This window comes from Panthera tigris, chromosome B4 (assembly GCF_018350195.1).
Source record: "Panthera tigris isolate Pti1 chromosome B4, P.tigris_Pti1_mat1.1, whole genome shotgun sequence".
Taxonomy (NCBI): domain Eukaryota; kingdom Metazoa; phylum Chordata; class Mammalia; order Carnivora; family Felidae; genus Panthera; species Panthera tigris.
Window position 1 is genome coordinate 111,599,698 of NC_056666.1, and position 20,047 is coordinate 111,619,744.

At 34.5% G+C, this 20,047-nt stretch overlaps 1 long non-coding RNA gene across 8 annotated transcripts in view; it reads left to right on the forward strand.

The window, feature by feature from the left end:
• The window catches only part of LOC107179968, a 225,957-nt gene extending 208,940 nt beyond the window's left edge, over positions 1 to 17,017 (forward strand). For 7 of the 8 annotated variants that reach the window (XR_006220121.1, XR_006220115.1, XR_006220117.1 and 4 more), the window contains 5 exons: positions 6,718 to 6,817; positions 8,939 to 8,999; positions 10,222 to 10,328; positions 15,439 to 15,512; positions 16,742 to 17,017. This is a non-coding gene — a long non-coding RNA (uncharacterized LOC107179968). The remainder of the gene's footprint in view (positions 1 to 6,717; positions 6,818 to 8,938; positions 9,000 to 10,221; positions 10,329 to 15,438; positions 15,513 to 16,741) is intronic. The other variant, XR_006220120.1, reaches the window with a different exon arrangement.
• Positions 17,018 to 20,047: the final 3,030 nt, after the last annotated feature.

Consider the following 20,047-nt stretch of genomic DNA (forward strand, 5'->3'; position numbering starts at 1 on the left):
ATCTCCCCTAAATAGGAAGCAGAACATATAGTTTATGAAATAAAGGGAATAGTGGACCATCATAATTTTAGGATTCCTTGAATATACCATCCCAAAGCCTCTTTTATTTTCCTTTTCCCCTCTTCATGGAATTAGCAATCTCTGACTCAATATGGCAAAAGTATAACTTTTAAAGAAAATTAGTAGTAAAGTAGATAGTGCTTCAATAGCATTGAAATATCATTTAAATTCATTACCCAAGCTCATTACCCAATGGTAATAAACTAGGGGTAACACGTTTTACAACCATGTCTCTTTCAATCTCTCTCTCTGACACATGCATACACACATGTGTGCAATAAAGATACCAGCTTTAGCAAAAGTCACTTCTCTCATACAGGATCTAATCCCCTTTGTTAGTATGAAGACGGGAGTAAAACCTCGGTAAAATAAACATGCCCTGTTGTTTTTCTAGAGTAGGAGTCTTCATATAAGTACGATATCCCCCACCCTAGTACAGAAGGTGGTATTGCTCAAAGTTACAAATTTCATTAGTGCTAGGACAACTGAAATTTGGACCCCAGTGCTCATAAATGTGAGACATTTTTCACTTAACTTCTTTTTTTTTTTTAATGTTTACTTATTTTTGAGAGAGAGAGACAGAGTGGGAGCGGAGGGCGGGCCGAGAGAGAGGGAGACACAGAATCCGAAACAGGCTCAGGCTCTGAGCTGTGAGCACAGAGCCCGACATGGGGCTTGAACTCATGAAACTGGAGATCGTGACCTGAGCCGAAGTTGGACGCCTAACCAACTGAGCCACCCAGACGCCCCCACTTAACTTCTTTCATGGTGCATGCAAATGATGTCTCATGTGTTGTGATGAACAGTAAACATGCAAATGACTGTGTTTGCCCCTGTCAACAGTGAAAATAAGAAATTTATTCGAAAGTTTCCCCATGAATATTCCAAATTTAATTAAATGAAATCCATTAGAAAGTGTGCCAGAGATGGCACAGAAAAAAAACTAGGGTATATATATATATATATATATATATATATATCAACCATTTATATATGATACCATATATATACACCCTAGTTTTTATATATACATATATATATGTGTGTATATATATATATATATATATATATATATATGGTTGGTGAGATGAAGTAACCACTAATACACACATACACATACATACTCATATATATACATATATATACATATATGTACATACATACATATGTACATATATGTACATATGAATGTATGTACATATATGTACATATGTATATATGTATATGTATATATGTGTGTGTGTATATATATATATATATATATATATATATTTTCATTTGGGAGTTGAGAATTTACAAATACCAGCATCCTTTGCATGTGCTAATACATGGTCATTTTTTTTACCTCGCTAATCCACACACACATACGCACTGATACACACACATGCATGCACACACACATAACATCTTCATCCATAAAGTTTTCTCTTGTTGTAGTTCTTAATTTTTTGACTCATAGAATTCTCATATGGATCTTTCTTTGTATATATATCTTGTGTTTTCACATCTTTCCTGAAGTCTGACCAGGCACCTCTCTTCTGGAATTTGAGAGGGCTTTCAAGGGTTTCACTACGTCTGGTACACTCAACAAAGGTTTATTGAGCTGAAATTTTGTATCTCCTAAATAAGTCAAAATAGTGCATTTTCCTCTAGACAATTTTAAATTTAAAATGCCTTAAGAGAAGAATCTGAAAGATATTTTTTCTTTATTTGGCAAATTTTATTCTACAATATTTAGCTTCCATGTTGTTAGTCTCAAATGTATCCTTAAGTGCAGAAAAAATTAAGACCCAGTAGTATATTTACATTTTATTAAGCAGAAACAGGTGTTAAATGTTTCCATCTTAGGAATAGAAATAATATAGGCATTATCTAGTAAAAACTAATGCAGTATTTAAATCACTCTGAAGAGATTTATCTGTTTCCTAAAATTTAGGGTGATTTTAAGTCTTTTTAGTCTTGCCAAAAGTTTGCTGACTTATTCATCTTTTCAAAGAAACAACTTTTGGCTTCGTTGAAGCTCTCTATTCCATTTTTTTCTTTCTATGTCAAGATATTCTCTTCAAAATGGTATTATGTCATTTCTTTTACTTTACGGTTACTATGATTTTCTTCTGATTTTTTATTTTTATTTTTTAAGTTTATTTATCCATTTTGAGAGAGGGAGAGTGAACGAGAACAAGCGGGGAGGGCCAGAGAGACAGGGTGATAAAGAATCCCAGGGAAGCTCCAAACCCAGCTTGGAGCCCAACTTGGGGCTAGATCTCACAACTGAGAGATCATGACCTGAGCTGATACTGAGTCGGATGCTTATCCAAATGAGCCACTCTGGCACCCCTTCTCTGATTTTCTAAAGTGAAATTTTAATTGATTAATCTTCAGATTATTTTGCCTCATTTCCTTTTTATCCCTTTTTTCACAAATTAAAGTGAAAAAAAAACATGATTAGCAAAATGGAAACAAATGCAAAATACTTGTTACATGAGTTTGGGAAGAAGAGAAGATAAATAAAATATAAACAAACACAACGTGTAATTGAAAGCATAAATCTAAAGAGTCCAATGATGAGACATAGGCACAAGCAAATGTAGATGAATCTCTACAAACACACAATTAGCAAAACAAACAAAAAACTCAAACACCAAACGAACCTTCAAAGAAACAAAATTTAAAAGAGCCTCAAATTTTTATTCCACAATAGTAAATGCCAGAGGACAACAAATAAAACATCTTCAGGAATTTGAAAATCTATTTGTTTTAAAATCAGAAGAAAAAAACTATTTTAAATGGAATGTGAATGTAACAAAGAATGATAACAACGAGCAGAATGAATAGTAGAAATAGCCAAGGTGTAGTGAAACAAAATAAACTCTTCTACTAATTTAGGATGGAGATAATAAGACCTAAACTATACATAATTAGCAAATATAGGAAGGAAAAAAAAAGCTTGAGAGTCACTGAATATCATGAACTAGTGTCATAGGGCATAATAGAGTTAGTATAAATCCTAAATTATGAATCATTTAGCTCAGCCTCAGCATACCATATGGTAAATGGGACAATTACACCAAACTCATTATGTGAGATAATACTATTATTTCCTGCATATCTATTTCTTCTCTCTATCTCACATGAGATAATATGTGGGAGGAAGCAATGTGAACTTCCGAGCTATATTCTAATATCAGGTATTATTCATGATTGCCTTTTTTTTAAAGTAGGCTCCAGACCTACTGTGGAGCCCAAAGCCAGACTTGAACTCACGACCCTGAGATCAAGACCTGAGCTAAGATCAAAAGTGGGACACTTGACTGACTGAACCACCCAGGCACCTGTTATTCATGATTGCTTTTATTACTAAAGGTGAACAAAGAGGATTTGGCTACTCCTTTTATCTAGAAAGTAAGGAAGAGGAAACTCAAAAATTATTCCAGGATCCTAGGTCTAAATTCTGGAGCCAAAGCACTGTTTCAAAAAAAGACTGGGCTTATCATTTATCTTCTTTTTGAATTCAGCTATATGTTCAAGGCATTAATAATAAAAATGTAGATATATGAAAAAGTGGCAGAATTAAAGGAGCAAAACAATTCCCTATTCTACAGATGTGTTAACATGAAGAGCATTTTGTGCTGGAACATTTTAGTGGAGGTAGAAATGCTGAAGTTAAGTAAGCAACTATAAATGTAAATGTGGAACTTGAAAGACAACTTGGATTTGCTATTACACTGACATTGAATTTTTAAAGTTCATCATTATTTAAAGATTTAATCTACTTCCTCACTTTTTAGGTACAAAGTTTAGGTAAAACATCAGATTTAGAGATAAAAAAAGATGCTTAATAAATGAATGAAACAAGATGAATAAAATATAGCTCCTCATTAGTTTAAGTCTTGAAGTTAGATTTTTTGTTGTTGTAGTTTGTTTTTGGGAGACAGTGCAAAGTAAAAATGGAAAATCAGGATCCGATATTGGGCAAACTTGATTAGGCAGTCCATTAAAATAATATCAAGGAAAATAAAATGAAGCAGTTGTAGCGGCTGGAGTATAAGCAAAGCATTATAAGAGACAAGATGAGGCAGTTGCCAACGGATGCTCAATAAAACCAATAATAGGAGAAAAGTCAAGGGGAAAGAGAATATTAAATTTAAAAAAAACCCTAATTTTGGAACAAGGAAATCATTGGCAACCCTAGAGAGAACAAACAGAATATTAAATAAAAAAAACTATTTAATTTTGGATCAAGGAAACCATTGGCAACCTTAGAGAGAACAATTTCAGAAGAGCAGTGTTGATGGAAGCCAGTTGGCAGATAGTTAAGGCAGTGGGAGAGTGGAGAGGAAACAAAAGCATCAATCCTTGAAGAGATATGGATAATTTTTCAAGTTGGTATTCTCAAGGCCCTGCCACAGACCCTAGCATTAGTGTGGGAATACCAAAAGTATTTTGAGGTAAATTGAAGAGTGTGAGAGTTCAAGATGATATTTAAAAGTTAAGAAAGCAGAAAAAAGATGAGGTAACACAATGGGTCAGGGCCACAGAAATGGTACGAGTCATTGTTGACATAGACCTGGGATCTTGAGCCAGTTGTTGATAGATCGGAGTATTGTTGCATAAGGAGGCTCGACGATTGAGGCTAAAGATGATACAAAGACCAAAGTGTCCAGCAAGCATCTGGACAACAGGTGGGGATTCCCCCAAGGTGGTATTATGCTAGTCTTCTCCAGCTAGTAAATTCCTTATACCCTTTCGTCTGCACTAAAGCCAATCCCTAGGCAGGAACAAAGAAGATGTGGAGACATAGAGATAACAGATGATACATCTTGGGAAATTGAATTCAGAGAGAGAAAAAGAGAAGCTGAAACAAAATTTGTAGTTAGTAGAAGAACATTTGGGCTAGGATGGGGGTTTATAATTGGTACTGAGATCTAAAGAAAATCAGAGAGAAATGGAAAGAAAATATAAGATGAATGAGAACTCTCTTCTTCCCAGAGCTAAAGAGGAAGAACAAGAAGAAAGGTATAAGAGAAAAGCTGTCAAGTTGATGATGAGGAAAAATACTGAATTCATATTAGAAAACTTAAATCTCCTCAAGTAACAACATATTGGGCCATCTGACGACAAGACATGTCAAAAGAAAGTGACAAAATTGAAGATATCAGAACAGAGTTGTTCCTATAGAAGAATCATAAAGTAAACAGCAAAAAAAAATAATAATAATAAATAAATAAATATTTTCCCACCATTTAAAAAAATGGGCCAGGAGCTGTTTTGTATTATGCGTCATGTATCATAACAAGTGGGCGAAGAAAGCAGTGAGAATGATCCAAGAATGGGATAGTAAAACACATGGCTTTTGAGTTAGCCATGTCAAATTAAGTCATAATAGCTGAATGACCTCTTGCCTTCATCTGACTTGTTCTTAAATAGCCAGGATTTAAGGTTTTCCCATTAGTGTCTATGTGCATCACTGCCAGTTAAACTTCCTATATGTGGTTTATTTATGAGATAGAGACTTCCAAATATGAAAGCATTGCTATTCCGGGAGTTCTCGACAAACAAACTTTTCAAAAAAGAATAGCCTGGATTAGCAAAATATTCCTGGCCATCCATGTGATGAAATACAATGTATAGCTTTAGATCTTTATTTCAAAAAAATCTCTACCTAACATGTTTTACATAGAAGTTCATCCATGATGTCCTAATTTTAATTTAAAAAGTCTGTGTTATTTTAAATTTTATTTCAAATTTTCAACTCGCTATTCCAAGTTTCTGTGTTTTTTTTCCCCCTTCACTGATACCAGATTTCTTCCAATAAATTCTTGCTTTATTAGTTCCTGCATAACTGTTATGCAGGAATTGACACTATTTTGTTATCATGCTTCTCCCATCCTTTAGTTTTTGGAATTTAATAGTTTGGTGGTTTTTTTTAAAAAATTACAGATTCAATAATATTCACACCTCAGTGCTAGGTGTGGGAGATCAACAGGGCATAAAAATACATGGAGTTCCAGATCACGTGGATCTGTCTAGTAGGAAAGACAGATGGTAATAGTCTAATAATACAGTCCTATTTTCATTGAGTAATTAAAGGAAAGTAATATAATAATTTTCCTCTTTGATCTCCTAAAAAGATGATAAGGAGAACACAGAAACTGTTAACTACAATGGGTAATCATATCACATAATATACACAATATACAATATCTAAAACTATATATATATGAATACCTACAATATGGTTAGTAATTATATATAAATGATATATAACTGTGTTAACTTTATATGTATGCTTATTATAAGATAGATAATTTTACATTATAGCTATGTATATGTATTATATATCTGATATAATAGATAAAATAATGTTATATACATATACATATAGGTATGTGCATTATTTATGTGGACATATATGACATTAATTTAGTCTAAATTATGAAATTTATTAGCATCTTTAGATTTATCTGTATATAAATATTTCTGGTGCGAACATCCATTTTCTACCTTTTACCCAAACTGAAATATTTAGTGTCCAAATCTCAACAATAGTTTGACCCTAATCAGGCTATTCTTCTCCAACACCTCGAGGCTTTACCTCCTGTTGCTTTTATTGTTATTATCCACCTAAACTACCGCCCTTACTGTCATTTATTTCAGAACCTGCTGCTTTAGCATACATTCCCTACATTCAGAAGATGCCCTGCACATTTTCACCCAGAGACATCAACACCAACATGTCACTCTTGTGTGTAGACACGTAAGTAAATGTAAATGTTAACAGGCCCACCTGTTCCAAACCCACCTCATATCTTTGGCAACTTTTCTTTTATTATATACTCTCACACCTTCCTGCCTTTTCTTTTTCAATTCTTTTACAATGTTGGCACTTAATGATACTATTCTTCTTAAACTGTTGGCTTTACTTTACCTCTCTCTCTTTCATACTCTTTTCAGTTTTTAAGAATGTTGGTTTTAGGTGATAGTTGTTATCTTGAAAGAGTCAACTTCTCTGAATCCCAGATTCCTCAGCCTGTAAAAGGTGGATAGAGATATCTGGTTTGGAGAATACTGTGAGAATTAAATTGAATAATGTGTGTATGCACTCAGGACAATGTTCAACATTATGGTTATGGTGACTATCTAGATTTAATATTTCAATGTAGAGCTTCTTCTAGACTTCCAAACAGTGTCTCTCCTTCTCTCTTCACTGTTCCACATAACTACCTAAAGCAGCTAAGTCCTCTTTGTATGACCTGACTTGTCTTTTGTCCTTTACTTTTTAAATGTTTAGCTTTTTCTTTCTAAGATGTTGACCTGAATAAATATTGCCACAACAACATACCATCCTGGACCTGATTATTTTCTTCTTGGGCATAATTAGTATTTCCTTAATTTATTGACTTAGCACCTGGACCAATTATCTTGTTTTGTTAAAGTAAGAGCTAATCAAGGCGAGAAATAGGAGTTCATTCTCTATTCAGGCCAGTTGGGGTTGCACTGAAAACACATTTCTTTCATGGTCACAGATGTGCCCCCAGCCCTGACCATCTGCTTAGCAAATGAGCAGAAGCGCCAGGGTAAGCCACCCTGGACCATATTATACAGACTAGTCCCAGCACTAAGCATTCTGGCCCACTAATCGCTGCATCATCATATTTAAAGACTAGAGCACAGTTGAGCAGATGTCTTGGGTGTGATCCAGGAACAGTACCAATGGAGGGGTGAGGCAAATAAAAGCCTAGACAAAGTGGCATCCAACAGGGAACCTGAATATACTGATATAGATGTGCCTTTTATCACAAATTATTTTAAAAGACTAGGCAATTTTTATCTTTAATGATTCTTCAGATCCAGTAGGAAAGACAGATAGTCTTTCTGTAAGAGGTTCAAGTGAACATCTATTTGAAATTTTTATCCTAAGCCAATTTTATGTGGTGATAACTTAAAGTGTTGCATATAATTTTGGCAACACTTTAAGTTTCAAAATGGTGTGCTCTTGGTTGCTATGTCATGACTTGTCTGATCTGGAAGATTTTTCACTAAAATTTTCACTGAATTAAAGAATTTGAATTATAGCCATGAAAGGGGGACTTTGGCAAGCAGTGGAAGGGATCTCCAACCTCTCGATGCCTTCTGAATTCTAATTAGGCAAATATAAAGTGGTTCTGTGTCAGAGCAAGTTTTCCAAAAGACAAAGCTGCCACATTAAATCAAAAAGCACAAACGTCAGCACAACTCTGAGACACTGGAGTTTCCAATAAGGAAAAACTCATTAAATGAATGGTGCTTTTCACAATGTTCTGTTTTTAGTCCCTGTCAGTGAAAATTATGAGAATCTGTTTTTTCAAAGGGAGAAAACAGAGGTGTTCACAGATGAATAGCGAATGTATATTTGACACTTTATCTTCCAGGGACAGTTTGATCAAGTTACTACTTTATTATCTTTGAAGTACTAATGAGATTTTTCCTTACAGAGGAAAGTATTTTTTGTCATAAGAATAAATAAATGCTTCATTTATCAAAGTTTTTTTTTTAATTACATATATAGTACCTACTACTTTTGCCAGTCAACAATTAAGTCAATGGTCAGTGAGCTTATGGAAGTGGCATTCCAAGTCATTAATTCACTATAATTTCAGATTTCTTGAGCCAGAGATATTCTTTAATGATTAGGAGATCTATTTATATAATGTCAATATCATTGTAGACAAGCAATAATGATTTAAAAAATTGTTTATGACAGTTTTTTTTTAATTAAAATAGAATAAAGTCAGCCCACATGAATTTTGATTTTACTTTTCTTTGTAAAAGTTGCTGGAGAAAAATCACCCCTTGCGGGAGTCGTTACGAGTCATATTTCTCTGTTCTGTTTTTCCAGGGATAGCTGCTGGGAGCAGAGGCTTTCAAGAGGGACCATAATGCTGTGTTTTCTGGAAGCAGTGAGTGTTTTATTTCGTCTTTGCATCCTCTGTGCCTGATACACAGGAGGTATTTAGTGATGGTTGTTCAAGAAATAAATCTACTTTGGAGGTATTCTTTTCAGGTATGGTTGTAGTAAGGTACTATTGTATTGAATTATATTTTTCTCCCATTTCACTGTGGCCTTGCTTATCTTTGCAACCCCACCTCCATGAAGATATGAGTGAGACCATCAATCGTGCCTTTATTTTATCAAACACCATTAACTCAACCCAATGTCTGACCAAATACTAAAGCTCATGGATATGCTCTTAATTAGAAATACAGAATAATAATAATAACAGTAACAATAATAACAATATTACTATTAATAATAAAGGAACAGAAAAACAAACCATAACTCTCAAATGTCTAGTATGTATGAAAATTCCAAATGTTAATAAAGTATTCATGAAAATGGATATATTAATTTTTTGTAATCAAGACAGCTAAGTAAAGAAATTTTTTCATGGGTTTAGCCCCAATATTTAGAAAAGCTGTAATCCTTAAAAATCTTAAGGGCATTATGAATTTTTCAGCTGCATTTTTCTACTTTCTATCTCAATGTTTAAAATTATTTTTATATTTATAGTACTTCAAAGAGAATTTAAAAGTTTCTTTTATCCTTTTATATTATATATAAACTTTGTACCATACCTCAGATCCTATGGGCAATGAAGATGTTATAAATATGTATATGGGTTTATAAAATTTCCTGATTGCTGTCTCTGTATGTAATACAGTACCTAGCACATAAGTGTCTAATGAATCTTTTATAGTAGAACTAAACTGAGAAGCTCTATGTCTGAAAATAGAATTGAAGGAAAATTGAAGTGGTGGAAATACTTATTCATGGACTATAATATGTAAATGAGGGCCACAGTCCATAAACCCTTGCAGTAAAGTATGATCCACAGGTGAAAAAGGACAGACAAGAATAATTTCATTAGTAGGACTATCTCATTTCCAACTGAGATGAGGGAAATAATGTATCAAGTTAGCCACATCTTGCTTCAGAAGTAAAGGGAAGTTGAAATAAGAAAAGCCCATTTTTGTTTGGGAGATAAAAGAAAGTGAATCAATTTGTGAATTCTAGAGGACTACATGAGTTAAACATTGCTATACTCTAAAATACTCTGGTAAAATGTTTGACTTTGAATTCTTCCATATGCTGAGGGATGATGTGTTGCTTATTCTTAATAGTTTGATTTGTGTCATGAATGCTGTCTCAGGCATGACTCACTGATAAAATGAAATTAGAGGAAAATAAGATTTCCAGCTTCAATGAAACCATCTCTCAGGATCTACAGGTAGGTCAAGGAAGTTTCCAAATCAATATAAGATTTGACTGTGTAATTTTTTTATGTTCAGTCTTTCTATTATTGATATTTTCAGGAGAAAATTATTTAAATGAAACACTATGTTGGCTTTCTGTAATACATTTGAGTCTAGTATATAAATCAGGGAAACCCTTGATTCTTTCCAGAGATTCTTGATTAAATAAATTGATAAATGTGGTCATCCTGCTTAATTTAAGGTTAATATTTTAAGGCACAGGAAAAAGGTAAGGAAATCTTAGTTTAACAGAATATCAAAAGAAACTATTATCTATCTCAAAAAGATACCCATATTCCCATGTTCATTGCAACATTACAACAGCCATGGTATGAAAACAACTTAAGTGCCCATCAATGGATGAATGGATCAAAACTACAAAGCATTATTCAATCTTAAAAAAGAAGGAAATTCTATCATTTGAGATTCCTGGATTAGCCTAGAGGGTAAAATTTTAAGAAAAATAAACTAGACAGAGAAAGACGGATATATGCATGGTATCACTTATATGCAAAAGCTTAAACAAAAAAAGAAAAAGAAAAAGTCGCTCATAGAAACAAAAAATCAAAAAGTGTTTGCCAGGGGCTGGGAAGTGGGAGAAATAGGGAGAAGCTGGCAAAAGGTGGTTTGCAGCCTCAAGAAGTTCTCCAGGCAAAATTTGAAAATGGCTCTCACACACAAAAGGCAAGGAGAGATCAAAGAGGCAGAACTCTTTGAATTGTTAGGTGGTAGGTTTAAAGAGTAAAGGAACTCATATATACCTGAGTCTTGTCTTGGGTGACCTCAGGATAAGATCTCTGCACCTACCTGCCAGAATCTTCCTCTATATAGAGGCTTTAGTTGGATTCAATCACATGTATTGCCCAGGTAGTCTCAACACATTTGCTCTCTGAAGGCTACGTTCTTGACATGGCTTCCACCATAGAAACCGTGAGAAGAATGTCCATTTCAAGGACAGAAGAGTTGCCTGCCTCTAGTTCTTGAGTCAACCAGTTAAAACATGCTCTTGATCACCTCCTCCGACAATAGGGTACAAACTTTGTTATAAGATGAATAAGATGGCGATCTAATTTATAACATGGAGACTATAGTTGCTAACACTATGTTGTATAATTGAAATTTCCTAAGTGTAGAAATTAAGTATTCTCTCTCTTACACACACACACAAAGTAAATACGTGAGGTGATGGGTATGTGAACTAACTCCAAGGGGCAATATATTTTCACAATGTGTGTGTGTCTCAAATAATCACATTGCACGCTTTAAATATGTTACAATTTTATTTGTCAATTATACATCAATAAAGCTAAAAAGAATTGAGTCCCAGGATCTATTCGGTAAACCTTAGAACCATTACACTCAGTGACAAACCAAGCAATTACAAAGGAAGAACCAACAAATGCAAACGAGATTTTTTTTCAAACTTTACATGGTAATTAAGTAGTTCTTATACATTAGTATGAATGAGGAGTCTGTTTCCTTGGGGCTATATTGGACGACATGTTTTCAGAAGCATTCATTTAAAAAGTCACTATAATGGGGTGGCTAGGTGGCTTAGTCAGTTTAGCGCCTGACCCTTGATTTTGGCTCAGGTCATGATCCCAGGGTTGTGGGATTGAGCCCCGTGTCGGCTCCGTGCTGAGCATGGAGCCTGCTTAAGATTGTCTCTCCCCTTGCCCCTCTTGCCCACATGCTGTCTCTCTCTTTAATAAAAAGTCATGAAATTGAAATGATCCTTATTTCTGAACCCTCCTTTTATCTCATGGTCTCTTAGCAGTAACAGAATTAAAATTAGTGTGTAACGTTGTTTTTTCCAGTGGAGATGATTGTTCAAAAGGTTAGAGAAGTTAATGGGCTGTTCCAGGTTGAGTTTCTCTTGGATCAGCCAAGTTTGCTCTAAATTAAGTATTCACAGTCTCAGTCTCCATCTAGAGACACAAGATCCCAGTCATAACAGTCTTACAATAATAACATTAAAGCTAAACATAAAATTATAATATAATTAGATAATAAATAACGATTACAGTCAAATGATCTGCTTCATTTAACCCTCCTATTAATCATATGAGATTTTGACACCCGTTTTGCATTTGAGCAAATCGAGGATTAGAGAGTTTACATGAACTGCCAGATGGTATAGAGCCAGAACCAGATTTGAACTAAGTTTGTAAAATCCAAAATCCATGTCATTAATCCGTACGCTAGTGTTTCCCCTACTTAAAATGTGTGTGGGTATATTTTCATGTGTTTTGAGAATTCTATTTGAGTGAATACGTATGGCTGCCATTAATTCAACATTTTCTAATGAAAGAAGCAACAATTGGCCCATATTGTAGTAAAGTGAATTATTTTGCATTCACTATTTTCCAAAATACTTATTGATCAAAATATCCTGGTCATTCTGTGAAGCACTGAGGATAAAGGAGAAATTAAGCACACAATAATACCTTCCTTGTGGAGTGTGCATTTTGGTAAGTAAGGGAAGACAGACAACAAATAGTAAGTTTTTAAAATGCACGGAATGGAAAATGATTGTAAGTGATGGAAAAAAAAAACAAATCAGGGTGTAGGAAGGAGATGCATGAGGTTATGGGGTTACAATTTAAAAAGGATGCTTCATAAGAAGATGATATTTAATCCAAGAACTGATGTGAGTAAACAGAACAAAGTGAGCCTTGTGATCGTCTGGGGAAAGAGCCATGCAGGCAGAGGCCATGTAAGGAGGAGAGCCTGAGCTGCTGGGGACCTGCTGTGTTCAAGGAATAGCAAGGAAGTCAATGTGCTGAGGGCACAACAGGCAGGGTGAAAGCAGTGGGACAGATTGGGTGGGGATTTGGAGGCTGTCATAGGAGTTAGTTTCATTCTGAGTGGATCAGAGCCACTGAATACATACATACACGCATACACACATACATTGTGTGTGGTGTCCGAGGACAAGGTTTGGAGAGGATATATTACATTTGCATTTATTTGTAGCCCATATTTATTTATTTTTATTACATGTTTTTATATATAAAGTATATAGCTTTAGTACCATATAAAGTGCAAGCCATTAATATAATTCCTTTCTCCAGATAAATGGTAAACTTGATTGTAATTCTTTTCAATGAAAACATACATTTTTAAAAAATGACCATTATTTATTCACGGTCACTTTATTAGATATTCCATTAAATTATTTATGATTTTTACCACAATGATATGTTCAGTATTTCCCTTGGTATATAAGGTGAACTATTTTATTTATTTATTTAAAAAATTTTTAAATGTTTATTTATTTTTGAGAGAGACAGAGTGCGAGTGGGGGAGGAGCAGAGAGAGAGGGAGACACAGAATCTGAAGCAGGCTCCAGGCTCTGAGCTGTCAGCACAGAGCCCCATGCAGGGCTCAAACCCACGAACCCCCTGAGATCATGACCGGAGCCGAAGTCAGAGGCTTAACCGGCTGAGCCACCCAGGCGCCTCAAAAGTGAACTATTTTAGATTTCATAATTCTAAAGTATGTTTTCAGTCCTCAGTCTGGGAAATTACATGGGAGTCCATTTCTCCCCAACAACCTTCTTCCTATTTAGGTCCTAATTAGGGACTTCCCTAAATCCCTATTTAAAGTTTTCTATTTGCATATTGAAGACAGTATAGATTGAGGACTTTGAAACAATTTCAACTTCAGTTCTCTGTCTCTGCATTCTCTGTATTTCATGGACTGCTTGAGGCTGATTTTGTGTGAAAGACTCCCAACTGTTATTACTTTGTTGGAGAAAGCAAGAGGAAAAAAGAATGTCTTAAATTAATTTTTTAGACCATACTTAGTCCAGATTTTCTTTCCTTTCATATCCTCTCTGCTTTTTGGTATTATTGAGGTTCTTTAAATAAGGCCTTGAGCTACTCTTTGCTAGTGATTTAATACCAAGACTTTTTGTTAAAGGATTTTATTTTGGTTCAAGGAAAAGAAAACTACGAAACTGGTAATTCTCTTTTGAAATATCGTATCAGTGAAAACCAACAAATGCCAGTTTTCAACATTAATAAAAGTTCAAGTAAGAAAACAAAATTTGCATAGATAACTTTTTATCTGAAGCATTTCAGCTTTAAGTTAGCATGCTTTTAGGTAAAACTACATTTTATTTTCAATGCTTTCATATTTAATTTCATTAAAATGGAATGATTTTAATATCTATTTCCTTCAAATTAAATATTAATTCCAAATCCCCATTCTGTGTATATATATATGGTTTTTTTTTTTCAAAATATGTCCCTATTCAACACAATTGCATGTTTTTATTTTGAATATTTCCTATTAAAAAAATCAAACTAGCACATGTACTCATTTATAACTCATTTTACATTGCTTCATTTGTCTTGTTTTCTGAGCAGAGCTATGGCAAAAGCATGGGGTCATTCTCCACTCACATGCTTTGTACATGTGAACAGCTTTTTTTTTTTTTTTTTTTTAATATAGCAGAAATGTGTGGTCAGTGTTTTGGCCCTTCAGGCACTCATCAGGCACGATGGTTCACAGAAGTGAACTGGGTACCAAGAATTTAAAGTGCCTTGAAATCATTAGATGATTAGCTTTCCCTTGAGTTCTTTGTCACCCTGAACAGATTTTCTGAAGGATCTGTTACAGTCTTCTTCCCCTGGTACTGATCAAGGAAAACAAAAATAGAAACATCATTGAGTACAATGTTGATCTGGAGACTCCGCATTGTTTCAAAAGAGAATGCTAGGAAACTGCTACAAAGTACAAACATTTATCCAAGCGTAATGGACAATGCCAATTGTTTTGCCTTGAAATCCAGAGCTTTTCAAAAGCCCTTTCTCAAGTGCACTTGGGCCTTAAATAGTAAACCCACTTTTTCATGTGAAAAAAATGCGGAAGGTATCTCTCAATCATGCTTATACTGGTCTTATGAAGCAAATAAAACTGCATGTGAATAAAGGTTGATTTAATGTTTGTAACAGTGAGAGTCTATTTTCAATATAAAAAATGACCGGGCTCATGCAGCCAGTCAAAACTAGAAATGGGATCAACTCTCATTGAAAAAAAAATCATGAATATAATGTGGATATTTATCATTTATTGCAGTATTCTGTGAACATATGCTACGCTGATTACTGGGTGTAAAATATGAAGAGACATTTTAAGTAAAAATGGATAAAGTAGGTGCATTTATCTTTCTCTTTGAATATAATTGAGATGCTTGAATGCACAGAAAACACAGACCAACCACTTCCCTTGATGTTAAGCATATTTGGATTTTTGGGGCCTGAATAATAATAAACTTCTATAGTAATACCATGAAAAGGGATCTTTTCCCCTCATTTGTAAAGCTCGTGTTCGAGCAAGAGTATCAATATTTTTTTTCCATAAGTGGTCCATTTTAAAAAAAGTAGTCCTCATATCAATGCCACTTTCAATACAGCTTCTTCTCAGTATTAGCCTTATGAACAAGAAACATGTCCTTCAACCACTCCAATCTTAAAAAAAAAACACAAATACACTTTGGTGGTCCAATAAATGAGAATGTGCTGCTGTGATCTGTTTCTTAGGATGGAATAGTGAGGGTTGGCAGTTATTAACAAGTATTGTCATCTCCACAGATGCTACAGGTCACAGAGGCTCCTCCAGAGAAGGGTTTTATACCGGCCCTCTGTAACATTTAAATATTTAAAATTTCATATTGCAATAAAAAGCTTATTTCTAAATGAAGTCCATGATCATTCTGGATATAAAGCCTAATGACACTGGCTCAGTCTTCAGGAAGGAGTGAGAATAAATGGGTCCATACAGAATACGAGTCTCATAGGTTTTAGTCAGAAAATGTTTTTGTAATGATTGTGGTTGTGGCTGTAATTATTCCCATTTTTGTCGAGCCTTCACTTATGTGGCGGCTCCAAAAATTGTTTACTTTGGGACCATATTTTAAATTACAATAATATTTAATATAGTGATACTTGAGTACATCCTTTCCCAACCACAAGGTAAAGCTAGTTCCAATGCTTTTGCATTTTTAAAAATATAGTTAAATACCTGTGAATTTCCAATAAAAGTCATTGTCTGTCCAGTTTGTTAACTGCCAAATTAACAGAGAGTTTCAACAAAAATGTGTCCCTGAGATGAGAATTTGTACTTAAATTAACTACACTTGATCTTAGCCAAAAGGCCAAGGAGCGATTGTACTTTAATTAACTAAATTGTTTATTAATTTGTCTACTTGCTGTAAGAGTAACAGGACGAGATTTTGCTCTTGACTCCCATTCTATCAGGTACTGCTAACTTACCAAGTAGCATTTTTGAGGCCTATTACATTGATGTGGAGAACTTAGAATAACTAATAATTGGGGCAAATGTAAATGTTACAGCCTGACTAGCTGCTTCTCTGTTTCAGATGCTGCCTCCAGCCACGCCCACCAAACAAAGAAACAAACAAACAAACAAACAAAAAAAACCCCAAGCTGTGTGTATAACACTAGGAACCTGATAAATCTTAGATTACAAAATGAATTTTCTAATTGGACATTGAGAAATTCTTAGGATTCTTCAGAATCCTTATTTCTAGCATGTGTAGGAAAAGCAGGAACCAAAGGTAGCCCCCATTCCAACCCAAGCAATTTCACTTCTCTCTTTTATATATAGAGAGACACAGCTGCTTTAAATATTGGTTTGTTTGATTTTGAGAGGAAGGAGGGAAGGAAGGAGGGATGGAAGGAAGGAAGGAAGGAAGGAAGGGAAGAAGGAAGGAAGGAAGGAGAGAAGGGAGGGACGAGGGGGGGAGGAAGGAAGGAAGGAAAGGAAGGAAGGAAGGGAGGAAGGAAGGAAGGAAGGAAGGAAGGAAGGAAGGAAGGAAGGAAGGATGGATGGAAGGAAGGAAGGGGCTCTATGGGAAGAACCAATTGTCTAGAATATGACTTTTAAAAAAGTTAGTTTATTAATTGGCATTCTTAGATCTAAAATCTAGCTTGTGTTACTTTGCAAACATTTGATCTTTTTGTTTGTCTAAGAGCCACATCTTGCCCTCTGAAAAGAATTTTTAAAGAATCAGTAACAATGAATCCTTGTAGTATAAATGAAGCCATTTTGCCTAATTCCAAGGACTGTTTCAAACCCTGAACAGTGGAAGAGTTAGTTACTGTGTACTTTAGAGAGAGACTCCATTACTGTTTTTAAACTAACATTATTTTGAAAATATGTTCTATCTTTAAAGGAAGTTACACAGAAAAAAAAAAAGCTGAATTGGAAAAAATCATGAAACTGAATCACTAAACAAATAATACCAGATGAAGATACCAATATTAGATTACCTAAAGGCAAACATATATTCTAAATATAATAACAGGAAGAAAACCTTGTTTTCTAGTCACCCAATTTTTATATTTAATATCTGCTTATACTTGAAAGAATTTCTCTTACTATCTTCACCTTTAGAAATCAATCTTTCCAAAACCAGGAATGGGGAAAAAGGAGACCCTCAGCAGTATTTTTAGACCTACTAACTTATCAGAACATCCCATTAGAAACATCCAGACTTTTTCTTTCATACATTGGGTTCTAGTCTAGTAGAAGTCTTTACTGATGATAAAAGTAATACAGGAAATCTGGAAATGTAAAAAGGCCATAAAGACAAAAGGCAAACTCCACAAATTCTGGCACTTTCCCAATATTTTGGTTTATTTCCTTTTTCCAAGTCATTTCATGTGAAGACACATGTACAGACAGACATAAATATAATTTGATTTTTTAGCTCATCACTCCTTAGGAAAAACATGCTGAGCAAACCTATTAATTTGATCATTCTTGTCAGCATTGTTACTATTTTAAATTGTTTCTTATCTCATAAAATGTTAAGCATTGATTCCCAAAAATACTTCTCAAAACAGAAATACTTTAAGGAAGGAGAGCAACCATGATCATATATGAATGTATTAAGGCTACATGCTAACACTTTATGAATAAGAAAGACAGGGCATAGGCATGAGAGATTTGCAAAGTGAAAATTGGTGCTTGTTTAAGTTCAGGCTTATAGTGGAAATTAGCTCATGTCTTTAGAATTGTTGCCATTGCTTTAATTCCCGAATGGGCTTTTTACTCTGCACCTGTCAGAGTGATCACTGGAATGTATGACACAATTACAGAGTGTATTATATCTTCTGGAGAGTTAAGACAGATACTCACATTTTTAGGAGACAGAAAGAAAAATATGGATTCAAGGAGTAAATTGTTCAACATTACAGAGCAAAGTTAAGTCTTAACCCAATTTCCCAACACCAAAATGTGTTCACTTTTCACTCTTCGATATTACCTCTTTTATGGGGAGAACCAGAGTCTCACAGTAGAAGCCACATCTACTTATGTGCTAAACCAAATAAAATTAATTTAACATAAACTCACTTTAAAATGCACATTGCTTGAGCTCGTGTATTTCGCTGGTGAAAAATGTAATTTGTAACTATCTTTACGATAAACTTCAAATATTTTAGGGCCACTGATATTGCAAGTCGTACATACGAGTATGGTAAACAAAGCAGCAGTCCCTTGTTTTGATTTCGTTTATGTTACAGATATTGAATAGTCAGAAGTGTCGGAGGAAGCCTTTAATTTGCCTCCTGTGTAGCAAATCTAGAAAGAAGAACGCTTTTGCAAACAGAACATTTCTCTGAAAAAATTCCCATGCACAGGTGGTTATGCTGCTTCTTTACGTATTTGCCTGATGAGTCCTGTTTGACAATTCTCTGTTCTTGACAAAATTAGAAGTGTTTATTCCTGAAAAGAGGCAGAATATACTGCCCCAAAATGTATCTTTTACGCATAAGGATTATTTTGAACTCGTTATATATAAAGATAGCAGATATGGGAGAATTTCTGAAAACTTCTGAAAACAGAGAACTTGCCTTTTTGTAAGAGACATTTGTGCTTCCCTATCTATGCCAGGAAGAGGACAATTAAGTCTCTAGAAACCTAAACTGGAGAAGATTTGGACTTAAATCTGCATATCAATCATACCCTTGTTGACTGTGCTTTGCCTGATAACCTCCCATAAAGGGCTCTCCCCATCCTCAGTATCTTTCTTTTGTCATTAGCTTAAGATGCTATTTATTTATCTTCAAGTTTTTATTTAAATTTTAGTTAGTTAATATACAGTGTAATACGAGTTTCAGGTATAGAATTTAGTAATTCAACACTTGGATCACAAGTGCCCTCCCTCATCCCCATCACCGATTTGACCCATCCTTCCACCCTCCTCCCTTCCAGTAACGGTCAGATTGTTCTCTATAGTTAAGAGTCTGTTTCTTGGTTTGCCTCTCTTCCCCCCCACCGCCCACCATGTTCACTTGTTCTCTTTCTTAAATTCCACATATGAGTGAAATTACATGGTATTTGTCTTTCTCTGACTTATTTCACTTAATGTAATACTCTAGCTCTGTCCACATTGTTGCAAGTGGTAAGCTCTCATTCTTTTTGATGGCTGAGTAATTTTCCAACGTGTGTGTGTGTGTGTGTGTGTGTATGTATATATATACATATATATATATGTATATATACATATATGTATATACATATATATATGTATATACATATATGTATATATACATATATATATATGTATATATATACACCACCTTCTCTTTATCCATTCATCAGTCGATGGACATCTGGGTTCTTGATGGACATCTGGGCTCTCTCCATAATTTGGCTA